The sequence below is a fragment of the Lathyrus oleraceus genome, chromosome 3, assembly GCF_024323335.1.
Source record: "Lathyrus oleraceus cultivar Zhongwan6 chromosome 3, CAAS_Psat_ZW6_1.0, whole genome shotgun sequence".
Lineage (NCBI taxonomy): Eukaryota > Viridiplantae > Streptophyta > Magnoliopsida > Fabales > Fabaceae > Lathyrus > Lathyrus oleraceus.
The window spans coordinates 196,467,507-196,488,828 of NC_066581.1; the positions used below are offsets into that span (position 1 = coordinate 196,467,507).

Below are 21,322 nucleotides of genomic sequence, written 5' to 3' on the forward strand. Positions count from 1 at the left end.
TATAATTACCAATTTTGTTGTGATGAGGAAACTTCTTGTGGTAGGATTTTATCTGTTTGTTATTTAGTAAGCAAATAGCTTGGTTGTGTGTCTTTCGGTTTGTTGAGTTTTATCTTATAGCTCCCTATAATGAATTAACAAATAACTTAATCATCCCCAAAGATTAGTACTTTAGAAGTATTAGTAGCATAGAGAAGAGTGAACTTGATATAAAGTTCAATACTGAAAATGCATACAACTTATCATCCTTAATGGAAAAAATCAAGCAGGGTAATGCGGTCCAAAACAAGCTTTCCAAAAATGTAGAAAGTCTGAAAGTGCTTCCAGCAGTTTTAACCACATGGTTCTTGATATAAATCTGGAAATTTTGATAAAACTGATGATGCTCAAAAGTTTCATGTCATACAACACTTAGTTGTTTCTCTACCTACCCAGGCGGATTTTTATGGGTGTTTGCTATGTAGATTTTTCTTCATCTAGAAATTTAATCGGTGAAACCTTGCATTTCAGAGGAGAAAAAAAAACAGGATATTCAAAGAGATGAAAAAGTCAATCATATGTAGGAAAATGGGTGCAACAGCAACTTCTAACAAACTTAGTTGCTACTCATTGATTGCATCCTTAAAATATTATGAAATGCTTCATTTTTTAAATGTTTTCATATGTATTTGAATTCATTGCAGTAGTCATGTTTTGTATTTTTTACCCATACACAAAATTTCTAGATGCCAAAATATACATGCTAGCAGGTTAATAATAATGTTTTGTTTATTTATGATGAGAATGAAATGTTGTGATTGAGAATGTTCATCCTTTTATAATGAGATGGAAATGATGTGATAGTGTTTTCAAGTCTAACCATGTAACTTATTAAAGAAAGATAGCAATTATGTTTTACTAAGTTTAATAAAGAAAATTTATAATTATTGTTTTTAAAAAAATATATAGTAAATAACGCCTTTAATTATAATTGCCATCTTTAGAATTTGTAAACAATTATTATCATAAATATTTGAAATAATTTTATAACAACTAATAAAATCAAAGTGATTGCATAAATTTTGAATGTGATAGTTCTGATTGTAATTAATTTTGCATACGGATTGAATTAATTGCATAAATTTTTTAAAAAATTGTATACTTTCTTTCGTAGCATTTCTTTTTAATATTTATTTATCAAAACAAGACATAGTTCTAATTATAACAAAATCAAATTATTAATTGCATAAATTTTAAAATGTTTAAGTATAAACTCCCTCCATCTCTTTTAATATTAAAATATATTTTTAACACTTTATTTTTATTGAGGCTATTAATACTCTATAATATTTTTAATAAAGTATCCACGACTAGGTGTGGTTCTCGTGACAATCCAACGCACAAAATGTAGGTGTACACGACTATCCAAGAATCTATCCTGTGTATATATTAAATTCGATATAGAACTTCACTCATGTAGTATCAACCCCAACCCAACAACAACATATATAGATATCCAGTGTAATAGAATATGCAGAAATGTAAGGAATAAAATAAATGACGAATAATATAAAGCGAGTAAGGTATAAAGATAAACACCTAAAACTAGCGAGAAAGAACCAAAACTAGGCTCGACAACTTTTAGCGACTAGGAAGTACTCCAAGCAGCAAAGTATCCCCAACAGAGTCGCCAACTGAAGCTAGCGAAAATATACCCGAACGTATCGCACGCTCGAACATACAACAAAGTCGCCATAGAATATTATTTATTCCCAAAGGAAAGAAAACATCGATAAAACCCGGGGAAAGAGATATGATGGGTAAATAAGTCGGTTATGCAAGGGGAAGGTATTAGCACCCCTAACATCCATGGTAATCCATGGGAACCGTTTTGATCGTTCTAGCTCGAATGAGTGTTATATCTAAAGATTACTCAAAAAAGAATGGATGGAAAGGAAAAGAAATAGATAAAATGCTCAGTGAGGATTGAGGCCCTCGTGCCTACGTATCCTCATAGTGCAATGAGAAATTCAGAGCTTCGTAGTTCAAAGAACTAGTGGTGGAAGGTAAAAATAATCGTGATAAAGGTATTGTCTGAACCAAAGGATTGTGTTATTTGAACTCCAACAAAGGGTGAAAATATGAACCCAATAGTAAACTGGTATGAACCAAAAAGTGAGGGGCCTAAGGCATAGTGTCACTGTGTTGGAATAACCGAAAACAAAGAGGATTGACTGTATACAGCTGCAAAGTAAGTAAGGTGATGTTCGTCTAAGCAATAAGGACTGGCAAGACAAACAAATTGGCTCTTGGTTCACAAAGGGATATAAGATGGAACTCAAAGATATATTGCATTTGGCTCAAAGAATAGGATATATCTCATGAAGTGAATGAAGGTAGAATATGAATGCATTAATGGAGATGAACCGAATGAAGTGACCAAAAGTCACATAATTGAGGGTTTGGTAACAAGTGACTGAAGAGGTATAGTTTGAAATCAAAAGTCAAGGTATATTGGAATACATAGGAGAAATGAAATTTGTACCATAGATGGAAGGTGGCATAAACCACAAGTGAGGGGCCTAAGGCATGGTATCACTGTATGTTTGGACCGAAAAAAGAAGAATTAAATGTCTGGGTAGAAGCCAAACAACTCTAGGTACAAATTTGGGCTTTTCATTAGGCGTCCCAAAAGAGTATATATGGAATTCCAAAGAAAAATGTATTTCGGTTTCAAAGAGACAATATGTCACTAGGGTAAACAGTTTAATGATTGAAGGTAGATGATAGGTCGTGAAAGATATGGATGGTGCCCTAAGGCAGAATAAGGAATACTTAAGATTATGCTCGCCAAAGATTCGCATCCTCGTGCCTACGTATTCTCACCGTGCAATGAGAAAATCTGAGCAATGGTAGTTCGTGGAACTACGAAAATAAAGGGAGATAAGAAGTGTTTGCCTAAGCAACTAGGACTAACAATACAAACAACTTCAAGGATATTATTGAAGTGATTGACCGTATAACTTGTACCAACAGAATGGTAACATGGGAACCCATAAGGAAAATTGGCTTTGAATCCAAGAGTAAAAAGGTACAGACTAAGATGTGGAGGAACAGAGGCATACCCATTGTATTGTCTTACCAAAAAGAATGAATTAAGTGTTTGGGTACAAGCCAAACAACTCTTGGTTCACAAGATGGACAAACGTCCTAAGAGGAATGGCATGAGACCCACAAAAGTATTGTTTGAATACAAGGAAAAATATATCACTTGTTAGGGAACAAACAATTTAAGATCAAAGAGAAATATTGTCTCGGATCCATGAAGGAATAAACTCTGAACCGAAGAGAGAAAGAGGTATTGGATAGGATGTGGAGGAAACTAGGCATGCCCACTTCTGTCATAACAAAAAACAAAGCGAATTAAATGTTTGGGTACAAGTCAAACAACTCTTGGTTCACAAGGCGGACTTTTCATTAGGCGTTCTAAAAGGATGTGCATGGAATCCAAGGAAAAGTGATGTTCGATCTCAAAAGGATGGTATCGATTGAATGAATGAAGTATTAATAAATAAGGTAGCTCACAGGAAATCTAAATTCACCTGCCTATGTATTCTCATTATGCAATGAGAAAATCAGAGCTATCGTAGTTCAGCCCACTAGGGCTGACAACAAGATGATTGATGCAAAAGAAGGGATTGATTGAATGTGAAAAGACTTGATAGTTACTTGATAAGAATCACACTAAAGTCTATGAGTAAAGGTGGATACGATGAGCATCTGAGTCAAGCGTCTCGTACCCAAAGATATCCAGTAAGAGTTAATGGAATTCTCCACTCTCATCCATTCTTTACTACTTAAGGCTCGTGGCATGTAATTCTCATCCTAACTTTCAAGTTGCTGAAGGAGAATCCTAGCCGCTCCTTGTAATGATGAAGGCCTTATCAATCATTTGATTTGAATTGCACTAAAGTCTATGAATAAAGGTGAATACAATGAGCAACTTGGTCAAGTGTCTCGTACCCAAAGATACTCAGAATGAGTTAATGGAATTCTCCACTCTCAATCATTGTCCATTGCTTAAGGCTTGTGTCGTACAACTCGAATTGTGATTGATAAGTTGTTGGTGGAGTCTTTTGTTTATTGCACTATTGTGTTGTGAAGGGAGAGACTTGTCAATCATATGATTTGAATTGTGCTAAAGTCTATGAATAGAGGTGAATACGATGAGCAACTGGGTCAAGCGTCCCGTACCCAAAGATATTCAGAAAGAGTTAATGAAATTCTCCATTCTCATTCATTCTTTATTTCTTAAGGCTCGTGCCACACAATTATAACTTCGATTAACAAGCTCTTGAAGAACCACCTTTGATGTGTCTTGTATGATCCGTTGCTTGATATGACTGGGGATGCCTCGATCAAGAGTCTGACTTGAGGCTTCGAGCTCTACAACTTATAGGAAAAAGTCTTATCAAGTGATAAAGAATCTTTTGATCACTTGAATTAGACTGTGGAATTATACAAGATCAAAGGATTTAGTTGATCAAAATTACTTTTAATCAACTTGAATCAAGAGTTGGAATTAATTTAAAATCTATGGTTAATCCTGATCTAAGAGTTAGAATTAAATTCATAGGGTATTCCTAAGGGGAACATGCATTTTGTATGGTTAAAATATCAAGATAAACCCATAAAAGTAAAATGGTCATTTCATAATAATTGGTATTGGATGAAATCCTAATTAATATCAATTATATCTAACCTATTCTAAAATTCTAAAATTCTAGAAAATTATCTAATTATCTATTTTAACTATAATTTTTTAAAATCAAAACTAATCAATTTTTAATATTTCTAAAAATTCTAAATTCGAAAATCCTAATTAATTTCTAAAACTAATACTTTAAATCCAATTAACCTAATTAGCCTAATCCTAAGTCTAAAACCTAATTAAACTAATCTGATTAAAATCCTATTTCTAAACCTCTAATTGAACTTAATATGACAAACAGTAGAGAAAAAAATAATAAACCCAACAACAGTTGAATGGACCTTGAGGAAGAAGTGGGTACAGGCCCAGTGTGGGAGAAAGATAGGAGAGCGCGTTCGGGCCTTGGTTCGTTTGGGGGTCTTGGGCCAAACAAGCAAAGCCTCTCAATGCATCCACACCAGTCCAACGAATTCGCTTCTTCATGTAGTTGAAACAACAAATGAAATGGAGAAAAACGCTTATTTCAAATAAGCTGCAACGCGCGTCAACCATCTCGGCGTCGCCTCATCAATCGTGTTCGGACGATTCCTTGGTCCCGACAAGAAGAAGCAATTAAATCACGGCAATGCATCTCCGTTCTTCAGCTTCTACGTTTTCCATGCTCGAAGTCGGACTCAAGGTGAAAAAGAATATGACGAATCACTGCGTCGTAACCGATTCAGTCTCCGAATTCAACATCCAACATTCACGTTCCACTCATCTTCGTGCACGCGTAAATGGAAAGAACGAAATCGAACCGAAAAAACTCACTGAATCGAAACTTTGACGTGAACAGGTACGGTGTTCTTCACTTTCCTTCTGCTTTCATTCCGATTTCCTCTTGCTTCTTCCCCTCAAATTCTACTATGTGCGTTGGTGTTGATTGATTGCGTGAGATTGAAAAATCTGAATCGGGTTTCTGTTGTGTGAGTTTTTGGTTGCTTCTCTGAGATTTTTGATTATGCAGTGAAAAAAAATGATGCGTGTGATATGGACTTATAGGGATCCAATTCTGTTACGAAACTCAAACGAAATTCCGTCGAAATTCATCTGTAATTCAGTTTCAGTTAGATATGAGGGAATTAGTTGAAACTCAAATTGAAATCCAAATGAAAATTCATTTTTCTTCTTTTGAAATGCACTCTGTCAACTTAAGTTTTATTTGTTAGTAGTCAGTTTTATGAATTTGCTGTTATGAGTTCTATTAGTTATTGGACTTCTAAATGAGTGAGGTTTACAATGATTCAATTACTACTCTGTTCATTATGCTTGTTTGTTGTGCAGGTTGCTTTCTGTAGTTGTATATAATCTCCATAAAAGTTAAGTTCAACAACACATAATGATTTGGTCGATATAGCAGTTAAAAAAGAGTGATGTCCATTGATTTAGGATCCGTTGGAGAAGACAATATACATTCTTCCATGCCAAGCTCTCTAAAAGTCATTCCTCCAACGAATTAAGATGTCGTCTCCACTCTCTTGGGAGAGATTCCTCGTGTCGAAAAGCTGTAATTCCAGTCCGCTCTAGTACAGCAGGGAACAACATCATTACGGTCTTGTGAGTAGCCAGGACTAGTTCTACGGAACAGGCAAGCATGCACCTATGGAATATTTGGTAAGCAGTGAAGTTTGATTGTCGTCGAGTATTTGAGCTTCTGCTCTGCACATTGTTGCAAGTCCCCTGTAGTGTAACTTCAGTGCTACTAATCTTCGTTTTTCAGCCCATGTGTTGTCATGAGGTTAGCACTTTGTAGGCTTCCAGTTACACATCGATCACCAAGGGGACCAATAGGAAATTTTGCTTGAAATAAAATCCGTGCTCTGCATATTACAACACTCGTAATATCCTTGTCACATGATGTCAAAAACCGCTTTAGCTATTATGAGGGCTTTGACAGAAGTGGGGAAATGACGGTACAAAGCCACTTTACCGTAGTCATAGCTGTGCTTACAGGGGTGGAAGCAATCATTGACTTCGTACTACTTGGAATGCCGTTAGCATGGGAGGCAGGAGACAGGTGGTAATGAAATGGATTGGAATTGTATGTGAATTGGTGAATGTAACTTTGAGGTTTTGATGAAATAACATGTTGGAATTGAATCCAAAGATTGAATTGAAAAGTAATTTGATGACTTGAATGCATTTTTGGAGAATATGGAACTATTGCTAGTGCTGTAGTAATGAGAGATGTAGATGGTAAACCGAAATGTCTCGGTTCAGTATGTAATATGAAGTGTTGCATTGCTTGTAATTCATGGCTATGTTTTTAGCTCTTGACCATGTTTCAATTGTGCATTTCCTTGATTCTAACCCCATTCACCATGCCATGATTTGAAAAGTTCATGTTCTAATTTGGGCTCATGTTTTGCCTCTTGTTTATGTAGGTTATTTGGACAATGCAATACGACAACAAGACTTGGTTTTGGGCTATCATGTACAAAATGCAACAATCCAAAAGTCAAGGATCAAATAATGAATATTAAAGATGGAACTAGGATTAGGGTTATAGGAATTAGAACCTTAAGAAAATTGGGTTGATTTTGGTCAAAGTTGACCAAGAAGACAACTGTTGACCAAAGTCAACATTTGGTCAACATTTCAGCCTTTTGTAATTTTTCCATTTTGGACACTTGTGATGTAATGTAGTGAATTGAAATGGTATTTTGAATGAAATGAATAATATTGACATGTTTTGAAATGAATAAGACAACTTGAAATTTATGAGAACATGACTTGAATTGAAATGCATGGATGAATTTGAACACAAATCTTGTATGAACTACTTGAAATGAATTGAGATGAACAATGGCTATGACTTTTCAAGATTTGCAATGGATTGAAATGGCTTAAACATGAACACTATGATGAATTATGAACATGACTTTTTAAATGATCTTTGAAGAAATCAAATCAAAAACTTTTGATCACTTGAATCATAAAGATCATAAGCATATGATAATACATGAACCAAATAGACCAAAATTGATGGATGTATTAAGAATGCAAGCCCTTACGAATCACAATGGACCAACATAAGCAATGGACTTAGATAAGCAATGCATCAATGCAAACATGAATCAATGCTTAAAGACCTAAGAATTTGAAAGTACCATGGGGTTAGAATTAAAGTTAAAGATCCAATGACATGAACATGAGATAATGGCCCATGACACATCTTGAATAAACCAAAAACCCTAACAAGGAAAAAATGTACAATGAACATGACTTAACCAAAGATCCATGAACCAAACATCAATGGAAAGAATTGAATTTGTGAATAATGGCTAGATGCAATGACAAGACATGAGGAGTTGATCAGATGAAAGTTGTGGGGGCCATGGATTTGGACTAGAACCAATGGTCACAAACATAAGATGCACATGGGAAAGCATGAACTCAATAGAACCAAAACCAAGAAGGAAACATGAATGGCTAAAGAACAAGGTTGTAGGATGAAGCTTGACCAAGCAAGAGAATCAAGAACCAGTGGTAGGAAGGAGCATCATATGGAATTAGGGTTAGGAGACCACACAAAGGGTGGTAGCCAAAATTAGGGTTTGAAAGTCAAGTTAATGCACAAAAGGTTAAAAACAAGATCCCCTAATAGAAAAGATCAAGAATTAAGGTTTGGATGCCCAAATGAATGTCCTGATATAGAGTTTAAAAACCAAGGTCCCAAAGAATTCAGAAATTAGGGTTTCTCTCCACATGATGAGCAAAACCACAATCTTCAAGCAAAGCCCTTGTTTTTATCAACCATAAACATTGAACCTATGAAGCTTGTTAGCAAGTGTTAGTCATGAATGAACGGTGCACATGAATGAGTCTCAAGTAATAAGTCATATGAAAAGGAAAAAGGGAGGGGGGAATTTGGGGTACAACAGATATGTTCGACAGTCGACTCGCTTGTGTCTCCTGCAAACTTAGTGAATTTAGAGCCTTTCCCTCCCCTAGGAAGTTCTGGCTGGAGGACGTATTCAGTCAAAAGAGACATAAAATTTGGCCTATGTAACCCTACATTTAGGCTATTATGAGCAAGGATGATTTAGACTATGTGGGCTAGATTATTTTGGCCTCTCAAATTATCTTGTCGAACGTTCCTTACTACTTCTTCAGCTTCTTGGTCTCTACTCACCATGCTACCTCTGGATTAGCCTGGGCTACTTTTTCTTCTCCTCCCATAACTACATGGAGTTCGACAGGTCTAGACATTTCTTGTTAGTGTTGTCCTAGATTAATATGAACATCTCCATTGTCAGGCATTTCAATTGGCTTGACTGGTGCAATTTGAGGGATTGGGTACGGCTGGGCATGAGGGGTGCTAAAAAACCCGATTATTCGACCCATATGATTGTACAATAACTGGTAACTCTTGTTTGTGTTCTGAATTAGGGGGTTGAACACCGTACCAATTTGTTGAGTAAGCATGTTAACCATCTTGTGGTAACTCCCATCCATTTGGTGTCTTATGGATGACATGGAGTTTGTTATAAGAGAAGACGTGTTTAAGGATGAAAATGAAGTCCCTCCCTAATGCATTACTCGACTAGGGTGACTAATGGTATACCCTAACGCCATGTATGGATTCGAAGGGGATGCTATTGTTGCGTTATTATCTGCAAACATTGAAGCTTTGCTCTGTAATGTTGCAATCACTGCAATTGGCATACCATAGGGAAAATCTCTCGACACCCGTGGCATTGTGAAATTTTATACATAAGAAGGCCTATGGTCCACCAAGGGAATAATTGTTGGCCTAGGAGTAGTCAGAATACTTGTTGTCGCGGGAAAAGTAACCACCGCCCATGGAATTGGTGTCGTACTCGCTACTGGGTTGAGGACAGGTTCATTAGTCCCTATGGGATTAGTATTCTCTGCCATTCCAACCGTCGAAGAGACATATTATTCATTCTATGGAGCATTGTTTTCGATGTGTTTCTAGGACATACCATTTCGATTAAAGTTTAACCACTCCTCAAACACATATAAATTTAAATGCATAAAACACCTTTAAATACAAACTGTAATTATAACATATATGGAAAACAAACACTTTTCAAACTAAAACTATTTTTTTTTGCACAAATAGGTCCAATTGGGTGTGCCAATTTGTTCCCCGGTGTTCTTGGTAATCAATTACTTAGTTTTGAGTTAATTACTTGAAGGACCAAACTAGTAAATCTTAGGACAAATTTGTGACCAGTTTCTAAGAAAATAAAGTATCCATTTCGATCTTGTTGGATTTCTTACAATGAACGTTTAGTGTTTTCGAAGAAATAAATATCTTGTAAATGTAACTAGCAAATTGATTATGACTGTCTTGAAATAAGTATAAAAGAACTTTAAATAGACAAAAGATGTATTTGCATAAATATAAAAATGATAGACAAATACATTTTCTTCAGGTAACTCATTTCTCTCTTATGTGCGGGTACTTTTAGTGTGATCGTAATTTACAATGTTTTTGTCACCCCTGATCCTAACACTAGAATCCCTATTTATAATGCCACAAATTATCTTCTTTCCAAAATTCACATTATCCTATGTCTGACACATCATTCCTGCATGTAAACTGACGCTTGACTCGACTTTCACATGTCCTTGTTAAATTGAATAAGACCAAAAAGCAGTTACTTCAGTTTTTTGAATATGTTCCTCGTTGATCCCAACGACTTGTCAAAGTTCATACCTTATTGAACTCCTTGAAATTTTAGTAAGTCCCCAACCATACTTTTCGAATACGACTCCTATTGTTCCTATGGCAAGTCTTTCAGTCGAAAAACAACTTGACTTTACCCTATGTTTGGAGAAATTCCTGTTGGGTTCCTTGTCGAATTTACTCTTGAAATTTCTTGGCTAACATTAATACACCACCATTCCACATGCATCATAACTAGAAAAGGCCAGATGTATCAAGGGCGCAACTTTTTTGCCTTAAATAACCCCACAACCCTTATTTTGGAGTAACTTAAAAAAATACATGATCTCCTTCCGCGAACTCTAATGGTCTTTTATGCTTATCTACGTAGCACTTATGACGACTATGGCTCTCTTCATATCCACTTGAATTGATTTTATCTTCCCAGTAGTCTCATAAATCACCTCGAGTCCAAAAACTCCATTATCGCTTACTTCCGCTCAACATAATGACGTCTTGCACTTCCTACGGTATAATGCTTCATACAGTGCCATCCAATTCTATAATGTTGGCTATTGTTATATGAAAACTCAATTAATGGTCATTGTTGATTCCAACTGCCTCCATCTTCTAAAATGCATGCTTGCAACATATATTCCCCTATTTGAATAATCCTTTTTGTCTGATCTTCCGTATATGGATTGTTTGTCGTACTAAGTTTCAACTTTGTCCTCGATGCTTGGTGGAATGCCTTCCAAAAATGTGAGGTGAATTTTGGGTCCCTGTCTAAGACAATATTCACTAGTATTCTATAAAGTCTCATTATTTCTCAATTAATAACCTAGCTAGGTGAAGTGCCTTGTAGGTAGTCTTAGTCGGTAAAAAATGAACAGATTTAGTTAGTTTGTCTACCACTACCGAAATTGAATCATGTCCATCAGGTATAAAAGATAAACCAACTATGAAGTCCATAGAAATATCTCCCTACTTCCACTCTGATATCCCCAATAATTGTAGCAAGTCGTTGGACCTTTGATGCTCAATCATGATCTATTGGCATATAAAATATTGAGCTACAAACCTAACTATCTTTACTTTCATGCCCGACCACCAGAGTAGAGAAAGTAGTCCTTTGCGCATTTTTCATGATTATCCTCTTCAATTTTGAATAATTCGAAACACAAATCCTACCTTTGAAGAGTATGACTCCACCTGTAGCTTGAGTGAAATCTGGTCCATAAAGTGTGGCTTACAGATTTTGTTGTATTAGTTGGTCTTGGTTGATCTGTTCCTTGATATTGCATACAATATTCATTTGGATTATCAATACTCCACTTGGGGTCCATGTGAAGTCCAAGTTAAGATCTCATACCTTTTCCAATAGCCCATACTCGAGAATCATTATTTCCAAATTATGTAATTCCTTCATACTTAAGGCATCGACTACTATGTTAACTTTCCTAGGATGATATTTTAGCTCGAAATCAGTCATTCATAAAGTCCATCAATCTTATTTGCCGCGTATTGAGTTCCTTTTGATCAAATAAGTAGTACTTTAGACTCTTATGATCACTAAGATCTCAAAATGATCACAAAGGATACAAATGTAACTGGTATGCATCATCAACACAATACTCAGTCAATCCTCATAGAAGGGAAGCATCTGTCGGAGAGAAAAAGGTTGCCAAGGAATGAACAAGAATCATCCACCTCAAAGGCTCAACCCTGGCTGGGTGATCGGTAAAATAACAAGTGTACTATTTGCACCAATGTAGTAATAAAAAGGGAGTTATCCCGAGTATCGATCTCGAGGACTGCGTAGCAAGTATCAATTTTTATAATAATTCGATTGAACAAAAGTTCATATGGGGTTTGATGTTTGTTTTCACAAATGATAAGAAATAAAAATATAAAACGTATAAAAACAGTTTAATCGATATGAGAAATAATGCTAGGGCCAGGTGTATGAATTGCTTTGTATTCCACTTCTTCCATATCATAAAACATCTATGTTATTATAATTCAAAACCGTTTCTCAAGAGTAGTTTTCTCTAATTCCTTAGCCAAAAACTATTAACAGGCAATTTCAATCCTAATTCCGTAGTTATTTAAATTGCTGTTATGAAATACTTAGTTTATCAAGAATTAACAGTAACCACAGTTTGATCCTCATTCCTAAGTGATTAAACGCGGGTTTTATTATACAACAAGTGATAAGGCGATTTGTCCGACCTAAAACTTAACCAGAGATCAGAATTTCATTTGTCCAATAAAATTAAGCATTAAGCACGTTGTATGATAATTTGAATTACGAAAACATCAATGATTATAAGAACATGGATAAAATATTCATACAACAGTAATTCAGGGACACCCCCCTAGCATTGGGGGGTTTAGCCTCTCATAATATTCAAAGACAGAAGATTACAAATTAAAGACATTACAAGTTGTTGGTGATAAAGGTTGATCTTCAATTTCTTCCGATCTTGAAGATCTCTCCTCCTCTGAACACGTTGCAAGGTCGCTTCCTCTTTCTGTCTCTTTTCTTTCACGATCAAAAGGTCCCTTCTCCCAGTTCCCAAATTCAAACTAAATAGCTTCTAAACAACTAAAAACATTGCGAAATGCCCAAAATGCCCTCCGGGCGTCTTAAGGAGTTAAAATAAGAAAAATCAGCAATTGGGACGAAATGGCCAACACGGGCCGTGTCAGGTGACACTGCTGCCCGTGTTGGCTCCTCTGTAAGTCCAATAATGCGCTCCATGCTGACACAAGCCATGTCAGGTGACACGGGCACCCGTGTCAGCCCCCTGTTTTGTCTATTTTTCGCTTTTCATTAAGTCTTTGACCTCCATTCTTCCGGTATGCAACTTTCAGACTTGTTATCTGACCTGGAAGCCAAACAGTCTACACAGAAACGCATAAAATGCAACAAAAGGCGAAAAACTACTAATGCAACATAAAACAAACGGAAATTCATAAAATGCGATAAACTAAAGAAATCACTGAACCAAACAAGCAAAATGTTACCGATTCATGAAGATTCAATGTTGGATAGATGATGAAAACTGAGTGTAAATGGTGACCGATCACAACCCCAAACTTATCTCATTGCTTGTCCTCAAGTGATGCAAGAGACAAAGCGGAGGTCAACCATGAATTCTATTCTCTCCACAACACAACTGATGTTATTCATAACTTGGTTTTCTCCTTCCCGATTAAGCTTCTGGTTTACCCATTCGAACTTCTCCACTGCCTTATCATTTCAGAGAGTTCTTTTACCTGCAAGCTTCTTCACATTACTCACCAAATCTCTCGAGGTTAAGGTGTTTAGCACTCAATAAAGTAAGGTATGCAATATCAACTCTTACTTGTTGAATAGATTCTACGTCAACTACACAAACACAATTCACACACTTTAAGAGGTCTTCAGGGTTGTAACGGGGCTTAGGTGCGGTGGAAGAGTAGACAACAAAATGGATTACAAAAGGTTTTACAACTCGGCATTCATGTTGTTGTTTTTCTTTGTGCAGGAACTTTACTTGGGGTGTCGTCCAATCTTGACTCTTTTTCACTCAAATTCTTATTAATGCATGAGTCTATTTCTAAGGCAACTGCTTATTCTTCATTTCTCTATATATATACCTTTCTTTCTTTTTTCATTTATTTTTATTTTTTTTTGTTTCGGTAGAAGCGGATGTTTCTACAAGTTTTTCTTTTTTTTCATCTTTCTTTTCCTTGCACTTGCCCTTTTTCAACAATTTTTTTTCTACAGACGAATACCCCAAACTTATCTTTTTGCATAAGTTTTACACTACAACAGTCATACCGAGCGAGGGTAGGGAGTGTATGGCTAATGGTTAACATGATGGTTTACACAAACAAATGGTTACATGCTCAACGGGGTTAGCAACGGATGAAAACAACATTATGGGTGGCTAGAAAGGCTCAAAGGTGGAAAACAAACAACGTGCCTCAGTGTGCGTTTTTGTATTGTGCTGTATCAGTAGAACTTTCGCAAAATTAGAGAGATAGAGTCATACCTAAATGCGCTCTTTTTGTGTTTGGTTAAGCTGAAATCTCACCATGTTGGGTAAGTTTGCAGGCTCCAAATATTCTTTATGACAACCAACTTCTTTATCAGCTTGGGCTTACCTTCTTCTTTTTCGGTCTAGATTTCCAAGTTGCGTCCAACCTTTTGTTTCTCAGCTGTGTCACCTTCCAGGTTGCCTCGGGAGAAAGTCCGGGGTTGCGTCTTTCACTCACTGTCCACTAGTCTCTCATTTCTCCAGCATAATCTAACAACGACAAACAAAATAACACACAGACACAATAAAAATAAAATATAAAGCAATTAAAAACCTCCCCACACCTGAACCAAACATTGTCCGCAATGTTTAAAGTCAAGATATGAGGAGCACTTACAATGATTATTTAGGAGGTGGTGGCGGGTACGGATAATGCAACATCATGTGTTGCATCATCGCGTTCATCTCATCCAAAACCGTCCCTTGACGGTGTTGTTCAACTCCAAACCTGGTGAGCTCCTCACCTTTCCTGGATTGCTCCATGCGAAGGTGGCCTATCTCATCCTGGATCCAGCCTCATTGGTCTGGTGGCATGGAGTAGGATTCGGAGGCTTGAGTTGGTTCTGGTGGTTGTTGGTAAAAAGGCTCATCGGTGCTCGGTGCACCTTCCATCGGTTCATCTGCAGGCAAAGAGTCAAACAAATCTTCGTCCCCCTCTTCCGGGTCGGGACCGTCATAGAGCCAGTTGGCTCTGTTAGTGATACTGATAAAATTGTAAGCAGGTAAATCAAGAACATGAACTTTTTGGCACATCAGAGAGTAATAGTCTTGTTTTACCGTAATCATGCCTTGCTGGATCAAGGCGGCCATGTCTAGTTTGTTTTTACTTGGCACCTGGGGAGAGTCAACGAGAGAAGCACCAAATCCAAAGTGGTCGGCAATCTAAGTAATCATGCCGCCAACAGAAATGTCGTCTGAAGTAGCGTGACCAACTCTCCCTAAGTAGTCAGCTGCAAATGCTGCTACGTTGATTGGAGTTTGGGATGCCATACTGTACAGGAAGAACAGCTCCCTTTGAGTGGCAACACCGGTGCTGTCTCCGTGACCAAACATGGTGTATGCCAATGCCTTTTGTGCGTACCTGAAACATGGGTTATGGATACCCGATTCCTTTGCCCCTTTGGACACATATTTAGTGTTACCTGTTATGGCGGTCCAAAATTCCGCCGGGACAAACGTATCGAGCACCGCTCCAGGGCCTACGATTGGGAGTTTTAAGATCCTCCCTAACTCCTCCACAATCAATTCCATATCAATATTAAATAAACGAAATTGCAATGTACCGTAATATTCTTTTTCTATTCCATTCCACCTGTTTTTCAGCTTGAATTCGATGGTGCTCAGGAATTCAAGCGTAATGCGCGTAAAAGTAGGCGCTTCCAGCTGCATGAATTCTAGCATCCCTAAGATGTGGAACATACGGTGTACCTCAACTTGCAATCCCAATTCCTGCAGAGTGCCATTACACATATACCTCGTGGGGGTTAATTTCCTTTTTAAATAAACCACATACCTTTTCTGATGGTCCAGGTTCTCGAACACAATGTCGTGCTCGTTCGGGGTTCTCCGCGCTCTTTGTCGTAGACGGGATGATTCCGCCACATTTTTTCTTTTTTCGACTCGGCGAGACATATTGTACCTGCACACAGCAAAAAGAAACAAGAATTTAAAAAGAGATATTAAGTGAAAAATATTACCGTAGGAGTGTTGAGGGTGGAGAATGGTGAAACTTTTGTGAAGACGGATGGAGAATCAACAGAGATTTGCGGTGAAAAGAGGTAGCTTTTGAGTGAGAATTATGGAGGTGTTAGGTATTTTTGAGAGATAGAAAGGTGGAGATGAAGAAGTATGAAGGATATGTGGTAAATGAGGAGAGAAGTGGGGATTATGTGCATTTATAGGGTGATTTTCGTAGGTGGGCCCCTCCCACAATGGTCAAATTTTCATGGTGGAAGGTCTCAAACGGCTAGAAATTTTAAAAAAACTTTCACCACTACGCGAGCTGACACGACCGTGTCAGCTGACACGGGCGGCCGTGTCAGCGCAACACTACCCCATGACACGGGCCGTGTCATTTACACACGCGCTTAAAACAGCTTATTCCACCTAGGGGCTGACACGGGCCGTGTCACCTGACACGGGCGGCCGTGTCAAGCCCCTGGAAATCCAAATTTTCATCAATTTTTGCCTCCTCCTGACACAGGCCATGTCAGCTGACACGGGCGCCCGTGTCAGTCCCCTGTTTTCTCCTTTTTCTTGTTTTCTTTTTCTTGTTCTGTGCATGGCTTTAGCTTCCGAATTTTTTAGAGATTTGTTGCGACCGCTACCTTTAAATCCTCTATCAAACACTGTTTACACCTGCAAGTAAATAACACCCAACCAAACACAGAGAATGATTAGATCCAAAAGCGTGGGTTGCCTCCCACGTAGCGCTTCGTTTAACGTTGCTTGGCTCGACGGTTGCGCATCTTATCAGACAAGATGAACAACATCAATTTGGCCTACAACTTGCCCCACATTGTACGACTTCAATCTCTGCCCGTTCACTTTAAAAGTGTCTCCATTGGAAGGATTTTTTATTTCGACTGCTCCATGGGGATATACCTTGTGCACCACAAATGGACCCGACCATTTCGATCTCAATTTTCCCGCGAACAACTTCATTCTTGAATTGAACAGTAGTACCATCTGTCCTTCCCAGAACTCCTTCCTTTGGATTCTTCTGTCAAACCATTTCTTCGTTTGATCTTTATAGATCTTTGCATTTTCATATGCCAGGTTCCTAAATTCTTCCAACTCGTGGAGTTGAAGGATTCGAGATTCCCCTGCTTTCACAAGATCCAAGTTAAGGAATTTGGAAGCCCACAAAGCTTTGTGTTCCAATTCCAAGGGTAGATGGCATGCCTTACCATATACCAATTGATAGGGGACATACCAATCGGCGTTTTGAAAGCAGTACGATATGCCCAAAGCGCATCATCAAGCTTACTCGCCCAATCCTTGCGAGAAGCATTAACCGTCTTTTCTAGGATTTGTTTCAGCTGCCTATTTGACACTTCAACTTGACCACTTGTTTACGGGTGGTATGGAGTGGTTATCCGGTGTTTCACATTGTATTTCAAGAGTAGCTTCTCCATTAGGTGATTTAAGAAGTGAGTTCCTTCATCACTAATAAGAGCTCTTGGCACTCCAAACCTGACAAATATGTTTTCTTTCAAAAACTTGACCACCACTTTTGCATCATTTGTTGGTAGAGCGACTACTTCTACCCACTTGGATACATAATCCACCGCCACCAAGATGTAATTCTTTCCAAATGACGGTGGAAAAGGCCCCATAAAGTCAATACCCCACACATCAAAGAGTTCAACTTCCAGCATGGGATTTTGTGACATCTGATTTCTTTTCGAAATATTTCCCATCCTTTGGCATTTATCGCACTCTTTGATCATTTGCTGAGCATCTTTGAATAGTGTCGGCCAGTATAAGCCTGATTGGAGGACTTTGGCAGCGGTTCTATCACCACTAAAGTGTCCACCATAGTCCAAATAGTGACAAGCTTTCAGCACATCCCTCTGTTCTTCTTCTGGAACACATCTTCTGACCAGCCCGTCTACTCCCTTCTTGTACAAGAAAGGGTCGTCCCACAAATAGAACCTTCAATCATGAACAAACTTTTTCTTACGGTTAGAGTCAAATTCACTCGGTATCACCCCGCCTACTAGATAGTTTGCATAGTTTGCGAACCACGGCATTCTAATAACAGCCAGGATGTGTTCATCAGCAAACTCATCCTTTATTGGGCGCTTTTCCTCATTCTCTTCTATTGGGGACATCCCGGAGAGGTGATATGCCATGGTGTTTTCGCACCCTCTTTTGTCCCGAATTTCCACATCAAACTCTTGGAGGAGCCGGATCCATCGCAACAGTTTTGGCTTTGAGTCCTGCTTAGCAAACAAATACTTCAAAGCAGCATGGTCAGTATAAACAATGACTCTAGAACCCAACATATATTGCCTGAATTTATCAAAGACATAGACCACAACTAGCAACTCATTTTCGGTAGTCGCATAATTCATCTGTGCAGGGTTCAACACATGACTGGCATAATATATGACATGCAGAAGCTTATCTCTCTGTTGCCCAAGAACTGCTCCCACTACGATGTCACTCGCATCACACATGATCTCAAATGGTAGGGACCAATCAGGAGCAATGAGAATGGGTGCCGTCACCAATTTATTTTTTATCGTTTCAAAAGTAACGACACACTCTTTATAAAAAATGAAAGCCTTGTCCTTAACCAACAGGGTAGTTAAGGGTTTAGCTATCTTGGAAAAATCTCTTATGAACCTGCGGTAGAAACCCGCATGTCCTAAGAAACTTCTTATACCTTTTTCGTTCACAGGAGGTGGTAGCTTTTCTATTACCTCAATCTTGGCTTGGTCCACTTCTATCCCTTTGTGAGAGATTTTGTGACCCAAGATTATTCCTTCTCGAACCATGAAGTGACATTTCTCCCAATTGAGAATCAGATTTGTCTGTTGGCATCTTTCTAACACAAGGGAAAGGTTAGTTAAACAATTATCAAAAGAAAAACCAAATACCAAAAAGTCATCCATGAAGACCTCCATATGCTTTTAGAGCATGTCCGTAAAAATGGAGGTCATGCATCTTTGGAATATGGATGGAGCATTACATAACCCAAATGGTATTCTTCTGTAGGCGAAGATACCATAGGGGCATGTAAAAGCTGTCTTCTCTTGATCTAGTTGTATCCAGAGTATCCATCAAGGAAACAATAGTACTCATGACCTGCCAGCCTTTCCAACATCTGATCAATGAATGGTAGCGGAAAATGGTCCTTTCTAGTTGCCAAATTCAACCTTCTGTAGTCGATGCACACACGCCAACCCGTGACCGTCCTAGTAGGGAGTAACTCATTTTTCTCATTCCTTATAACTGTAGTTCCTCCTTTCTTCGGGACCACATGAACCGGACTCATCCAAGAGCTATCAGATATGGGATAAATTAACCTGGCATCTAACAGTTTAACAACCTCTTTCCTAACCACTTCCTTCATCACGGGGTTTAGTCTTCTTTGTGGTTGCACCACCGATTTGTGACCATCCTCCATGAGAATTTTATGCATACACACCGTAGGGATAATTCCCTTCAAGTCTTCTATTGCCCATCCCATGACACTTTTGTGTTTCTTCAAAACCTTGACAAGCTTGTCTTCTTGAGAAACCTCTAGATGAGAGCTTATAATAGTCGGGCATTTCCTTTCGGGGTCTAGAAAAACATACTTGAGATTGTCAGGTAACTGTTTCAGCTTAGCCACTTTCTTGGTCTCATCTTTCTTTTCTTCAACTTGAGGTTCCCTTAAGTTTTCCCATCGGAGTGATCAGGATCCCTTAAAGGGCTGTTATGTTGCCATCAAAGTTAACACTTCCATCTCCTTGTCATCAACTTCTTGAGTGTCTTCAAAGATTGAGAGACTTATAACTCTCTCCAAGGGTAATTTTTGTTCACCTAGGTGATTTTCTTTCAGAACCATTTGATCAATAACCTCTATGTGTTGGCTGGTGGCCACATCATCTGTGTATTTCAATTTTTAACTCTTCGTCATAAACTTTTAGAGTCATGGTGCCTTCTTCTATATCTATCAAACACCTCCCGGTCTCCAAAAATGGTCTACCAAGAATGAGCGGTATCTCTTCATCTTCCAGAATTTCTAAGATCACAAAGTCTACCAGAAACACAAACTTATCAATCTTCACAAGAACTTCTTCCACCACTCCATAAGGTCTCTTCACAGAGTGGTCAGCAAATTGAAGTGTCATTCGGGTATCCTGTACTTTTCCAATCCCCAACCTCTTGTAGATGGATAAAGGCATGAGGCTCACACTTGCCCCCAAGTCTATAAGGGCTTTCTTGAAAGATCTATCCCCGATAGTGCAAGGGATAGTTACGGAGCCTCAATCTTTTTTCTTTACCGGAATCTTCATACCCTGTAAAATAGCACTACAAGTTTCGGTTAGTACAATAGAGTTAGTGTCAGTGCTCATCCTTTTTGAAATAATGTCTTTCATGAATTTAGTATAAGAGGGCATTTGCTCAAGTGCCTCCAATAACGGAATGTTGATTTCAAGCTTTTTGAACATCTCCAAGAATTTCTCGAAGTTCTTCTCATGTTTCTCTTTCTTCTTATTTCTTGTTAGGAAAGGGAGTTTGACAACCGACTTTGATTCACTAACTTTTTCTGTAGCCACAGGTTCACGTACCGTCACCTATTCACTAACAACTTCATTTTCTTTTATCTCCAAATCAACTTCAAGCAATTGGTCTTCTTGTTCATCATCTTTTTCAGGGACTTCTTTTGCCTTACCACACTCACATTATTATGCTCTCTTGGATTTGTAACTGTAGCACTCGGTAATGCACCTGGTGTTTGTGAACCTGCAAGTTGTTGAGCAATCTGACTCATTTGCACTTCCAGATTTTTTATTGAAGCACCAGTGTTTCTCATATTACTTCTAGTCTCCTCTTGAAATTGTGAACTTTGAGCTGCCATTTTTTCAATGGCAATTTCCCAATCTGCTTTTCTTGGAACCTGTTGTTGAAATTGTTGTTGGGATGGGTGAAACTGCTGCTGCTGGTAAGATTGCTGTTGTTGTGGACAATACTGTTGTTGTGGTTGACTTTGATACTAAGTGGGCGTGTGCTTCTGAGCATTTCCCTGCTGGTCCTTCTAGGAAAAATTTGGATGATTTTTCCATCCAGGATTATATGTATTGGAGTAAGGATTGTTCTGCTTCAGAAAATTAATCTCTTCTACCTGTTGAGCAGTTTCCACACAATGCA

General features: G+C 38.2%; 1 long non-coding RNA gene across 1 annotated transcript; it reads left to right on the forward strand.

Moving 5' to 3' along the window:
• The first annotated feature begins 5,078 nt into the window (after positions 1-5,078).
• LOC127129064 (uncharacterized) lies at positions 5,079-7,456 on the forward strand. Its single transcript, XR_007806137.1, has 2 exons — positions 5,079-5,525; positions 6,014-7,456. It is a non-coding gene; the product is annotated as an uncharacterized LOC127129064 (long non-coding RNA).
• Positions 7,457-21,322: the final 13,866 nt, after the last annotated feature.